Genomic DNA, 6,063 nt, shown 5'->3' on the forward strand with positions numbered 1-6,063 from the left:
AAATAGATGCCTATTTATCTGGGAGGAATTATATCCATCGTCTTATGGGATTTTTAGTAATTATTTGGCAAATCCAAAGAGGGAGTTGGGTATACATTTGAAGCTTCTGTTTTCTATCCATTTTCTTGAATGAGTTTCTCTTTCCTTTAAACTCTACATTAAACTGTTTCCCTCCAGGAAAAAAAAAAAAAATTTCGGCTCTTAAAAAGCATAAATACTTCTTTAGAAGACAATATCAAAGGTATCTTAGGGAGGAAATGAAAATAAATGTGTTATAGAAGAACAGTTTTAAAAAGGTTTGGGGGCTCTGCATTTGAGCAGAAAGACTTTGGAAACTTGTATTAATAACCAGCTTCCCTGGGGCTGCTCATTTGCAGGGCTGGGTTCCTCCAGTGAGCAATTTTAAACCCCTCTTCAAAATATCTGCGTTTGTTTCCAACTTCACAAATGGATTGTCATGTGCCCTCACCATCAAAAATAAAAAAGAAAGAAAAACAAAAAAGAGGAGAATGGGGTGTATTTAAACCAGAAAATATACCTTCAGGTGAAAACTTTGAGGAAAGAAATCCACATTAAGAGTTCTGTTTTTAAAGGCAGTGGTCCGGGCAGATTAAAACACAAATTGGTGACAATAACATGTCATCAGATTCTTATACTTCTGCCACACAGAACACCATCAAAGTCATCCCATATGTTAACATGCTTTTTATATATCTTTTGTATGCGGCATCAATTTAATTTTTATCAACAATGACAGTCTCAATCTCCAAATATTTGTGTCAGGGGCAGGAAGGGGATACACCCCCCCAAAAATACCCTCAAAATGATCTACTGATGTCAACACCACTCTTGAGAGCTGTTATGTTTTTGTGGTTTTTCTTTTGTAAAAACATCTTTTCCACAGGCTTTCTGTCCATATCCTATCTGTATGATTTTTTTTCTCGTCGTAACGGGGACCACAGCATTTGCCAGCACCATCAGCAATATCGCTTAATTTGTTCTTTCAACCTCAGTGAGGCCGTGCGATTTCTTTGTCGGTTGATCTGTGCTGGAAATGAATTCCACAATTTGCAGTCCCGGGCATCCCTCGCCCCATAACAATACAAGATGTGGAAAATGTGCTTAAGATTGAAAATCACATTTTGGAAATCCAAGCGTTTCTCTTTCTAGACTTTTGCTAAGCCGCTTATTATAGATATCCAGGTATTGCTTAGCTATCTCTAGGGGTTTAAAAAAAATGATAAAATAAAAGAAAATAAAGCCCGATGTACTATTTATTATATTTCATTAGATAAACCTCAAAAAAGTAAACATTTTCTCCCAGTGATTCACTCACTGTCTGTTTCAGATTTTAATGCCATGATATGTTTTTTCAGGATCTTGAATATTTATATTTCAGAACTTAAATATCTTTATTTAAACCATACAGCCTCAGTCTCCAAAACCCCGGATTTTTAATATTTTGGCGACCGAAATCTGGCATGTTTGAAGGTTTGCCTGTCTGCAGAAGTCTCTTATTATCCAAAGTAGAAAAAACAAACTAGGCACAGATTACAAACTGCCCAACGCTGGCTGCCAGCACAGCGAAAACACCGCCTCCGACCCCCTTCACACCCTGCCCTGGGGATAACTACTTTCTTAATAATAAATAGGGAAAATGTAAAATGTTTTCTTTAAATTAAAAATCGAAACGAATTGTTTTAATGAATATCTCTGGTTATGAGGGTAAAGCCTGCCTTCGTGTGTACACTTTCTGAAGAAAAAATTTCCTGTGTGGTTTTCCCTGTGAGATCAAAAGGAACTAATTAACTTTTCTATAAGGTAAACAAAACTTTAACTTGAAATATCCCCATGAAGTATGTGGGAAGTGAGCTTTTGTGTGAGTGAAGGCGGGAGGGAGAGAGAGGGAGGGAGGGAGAGAAGGGAGGAGGGAGTTGGGTTTAATGTTATATTGAGAATCATCTAGTGCTCAGAAGGTATTGGAAACTCCTTAGCAAGAGTCAGCCTTCTTTTTCCTTCCCCATTACCAAAATGATATTTAAATCAAAGGCTGAAATGTTGCCAAGTTCAAATCCCTCGTAAGATTAATAGGGCATTGTTCTGTTCATAGAAAATACGTTCTTAGAGCCCCTTTAAGAAGAACTGGGTGTGTGAAGGACTATTCGGGAAAGAGTGTGGGAAAGGGAAAAATCTGGAAAAGCGGCCCTGGATGGGGGGTGGGTGAGGGAGAGAATCTTCAAGAGGACGGACAGCCACTGCCCCACCCCCAGCCAGAAGTAATTGGGGTCAGGGGACCAGGCCCCCAGCTGGAGCCCCGTTTCCCCAGGACCTGGCTCATTTTCTCAGGTTTCTGGGACAGAAGAATGAGGAACAGGAGGTGCGGATCTCAGAGGTCCCTGAGGGTCTTCGGGGTTGTGCCCCTCTGGGTGCTGATCCCAAGCTGTGTTGAGAGACTGTGGGGAGCTCCTGCCTGCCCCTCCCAGGAGGAGCAGCTGCAGCCGAGGGCTGGTACTCCCTCCCAGGACAGTGAGTCCTTGGCCTGTTTTGGGTGAGCCGCCAGGGTCCAGGGAGCCCCTGGCTGGGCCTCTTTGCCCTTGCCAGGGTAAAGACAGGCAGCCAGCCCAAAGGACAGAGATCGGAGGAAGTAGTGTGTGTGTGTTCGGGAGAAGTCTCCGCTGGAGGGCTCGGCAAGGCAGGACACTGGCCCATACCTCCCCTGGGCCTGGTATTTCCAGAGCAGAGGCAAAGGCGGCACACCACTCAGACACACTGCTCCCCGCACCTTCGTCACCCCAGAAAGGCCGCCGTGTCGAAGATGGCAGTTGCTGTGCCAGCTGACATGTATTCCCTGCTTCCCAAGCTGGGCTGTGCACTCTGCTTCCCAGGCTTTGTCTACAGCGTAACAACAACTGCATTAGGGACTGTTACTACCAGCAGAAGAGGAAACTGAGGCAGAGAGGGCCAACGTACCTTGCCCAAGGATACCCAGCTACTTATGCACAAAGTCACTAAGCTACTAAGAAGTAGGCTAGCTGCCTGGTGCCCCAGCAGCTAAGTTAGGATGAAGGGAAGGGGGAGACCCATCAGTGGGAACTCCCTGGGGGCAGCCTCACCCACCCCAGAGGCTCAGTCCACCTCTATGTCCTGTCTGGGTCTGTTCTGAGCTGTGTCAATTATGTTATTAGTGACAAGAGACCTACCTTGAACTTGTTAATTCATTTATCTGGCATTTAAGTTGCAAATAATTTGCTTTCATGCCAACTGAAATCACCTCTACAAACCATGCCTCTCACTCACAAAGGATCCAGGGAGCTTTGTTTGAGAGACGAGGAAGAGTGGGTACCTGTGGTTGGGTGGCCGGGGGTTGGGGAGCATGCGTCGCCTGAAACCCACGATGTGGCCCTTAGCAGTGGCCAGAACGCACACCATCTTTCCTAGACGGCATGCCGGCGGTGGAGGGAGAGGAGGGATACATTTTTGAATGCCCCAAACTTATCCTTTTTGCTTTAGAGAAGAACTAAATTCTTACAGAATTAAAAAAAAAAAAAAAAAGGAGGAAGAGGCAATGACTATTAAGCCAGATTCAGTAGCACGACCAGCAATTTTCCCAAAGGTCACGGATAAACATTGAGTCAGAGCAGCGTTGGCTCATTCTGGCTGTGTGACCTTGAGCAGATTGCTTTACCAATGAGAACTTCAGTTTCCTCATCTGTTAAGTAGGGATAATTCCAGCAATCTAAAATGGGATAAAGTGTGTCCAGGACCTAGTGATCGGTCTTCACAGGGGCTTAAAGAAAAATTGTTCCAATGAGAACACGTGGACACAGGGAGGGGAACATATATTGGAGCCTGTTAGGGGAGGATGGGGGTGGAGAGCATTAGGAAAAATAGCTAATGCGTGCTGGGCTTAATACCTAAGCGCTGGGCTGATAGGTGCAGCCAACCACCGCGGCACACGTTTACCTGTGTAACAAACCTCACGTCCTGCATGTGGACCCTGAAAGTTACAAAATAAAAATTTTTAAAAAAGGAAAATTGTTCCCTCTCCTTTTCATCCCCAACCCTTAGCAGCCCTTCCATACATAAAATCGATTGCTATGTTTAGGCTTTCATCCTTTGGAAGATGCGTGGTTATGATCAGGGGTGTCTTTCTTGGTCACGGCCAAATACTCATTTTTAGTTTATCAACCACAGCCAACTTTTGCTGATTCGGGACCTACCTTCCTCTGGAGACCCCACTTTGGTTCAGGTGCCTTAGTGGGAGGATTCTCCATTTCCTAGGGCAAAAATCCTGTTGTTCTGAGTCCCTGCAGTCCCCAGTGCCAGAGCTCTGTGCTCAGGCCCCAAAGTTGTTAGCAGCAAACACTGGCTGACTTAGCAACGACTTAGCAGCAAACACTGGTTGGGTACCTAATGTGTGCGGTTACGGCACTGATTGGTGGGAATGCAGATGTGGAACCGAGAGACTTGGGTGGGCTCTGGAGCGCATGTTCCAGTGGGTACATGGGGCGTAAGGCAATGGAAGGTGCTTTATTTCTTCAGTGAGGTGTCTGCTCTGAATCCAGGGTGAGTCCATACAAACCCCACTCCACCGCCCCGCTGACCTTGACAAGTCCTTTCACCTGTCTAAGCCTCTGTATTCCAATAGTCTATTAAGAGCATTCTATGGGGCAGGCTCTGTGCTGGGTTCCGGGATCAGAACAGCCAATAAGACCCAGCAACCCTGCTTTGGAGTCTAGCAGGCAAGTCAGGGGATGTATATATTACTTTAGTTGCGAGGGAAAGAGTAGAGTTGAGGCTCCCCCATCCCCCAGGGTTCGCTGACTGCCTTAGCTAGCAAGGCCTGGCCCTATCCTGGACAGAAGATCCAGGAAGGAGGAGGTGGGAGATGAAGGAATAGTGAGAGGCCTCAAGGCATTCAGTCCACCTGTCTCCAAGAGGAGCTTCTGAGTCTGGGAGGCAGGGACAGGTGGCAGAGGAACCCAGATGCTAGTATTTCTGGAAACCATTTCATTTGATGTCCCCCCGACTCCAAGACAAAGACAGTGATAGCTTGGGTACCACTGACCTGAAGAGATGATAGCCCCAAGCCTGAACCCATTCCCATTAGAAAGGCCAGTCAGGCGTGGTGGCTCAAGCTTGTAATCCCAGCACTTTGGGAGGCCGAGGCAGGCAGATCGCTGTGCAAGACCAGCCTGGGCAACATAACAAAACCCCAACCCTACAAAAAATACAAAAATTAGTGGCTGGGCATGGTGGCCCGTGCCTGTAGTCCCAGCTACTCGGGAAGCTGAGGTGAGAGGAAGGCTTGAGACTGGGAGGCAGAGGTTGCAGTGAGCACTTGGCCTGGGTGACAGAGCGAGATCTTGTCTCAAAAGGAAAGAAGGAAAGAAAGAAAGAGGAAGGAAGGAAGGAAGGAAGGAAGGAAGGAAGGAAGGAAGGAAGGAAGGAAGGAAGATGGAAGGAAGGAAAGAAAGAAAGAAAGAAGGAAAAGAAAGGAAAGAAAGGAAGGAAGGAAGGAAGGAAGGAAGGAAGGAAGGAAGGAAGGAAGGAAGGAAAGAAAGAGAAAGAAAGAAAGAAAGAAAGAAAGAAAGAAAGAAAGAAAGAAAGAAAGAAAGAAAGAAAGAAAGAAAGAAAGAAAGAAAGAAAGAAAGAAAGAGAGAAAGAAAGTCTCAAGTCCTTCCTCCTGTGCCCCAAAATCTGCCCCGTGCTACCTTGTCTCTCATTTGGAAGCTGGTGTTCATTTCCAGGCCTTGGCCCATGTCTCAACCAGGGCATGTGGCGTATGCTCTGTTTTCCAACAGCAATGCTCACATCCCTACCTCTAGAATGTGGTTAGCTCCTGGTGTAATCAGCTACGTGTATGTATTATTTATGGACAAACTCATAAACCTCTGTATCTGTACACACACGTGTATGCACATATGCCCCAGATAGAGTGAACGCTGAATAAATATTTTCTGGATGGGACTGCGGAAGATATATATGTATGCATCTGTTATGAATATATCAGCATCCAATGTGCTCAGAGAGACACATATGGTTTTATACACAAGGTTAGAG

This window comes from Sapajus apella, unplaced genomic scaffold (assembly GCF_009761245.1).
Source record: "Sapajus apella isolate SASKATOON/1434 unplaced genomic scaffold, GSC_monkey_1.0 scaffold14, whole genome shotgun sequence".
NCBI classification, from domain to species: Eukaryota; Metazoa; Chordata; class Mammalia; order Primates; family Cebidae; genus Sapajus; species Sapajus apella.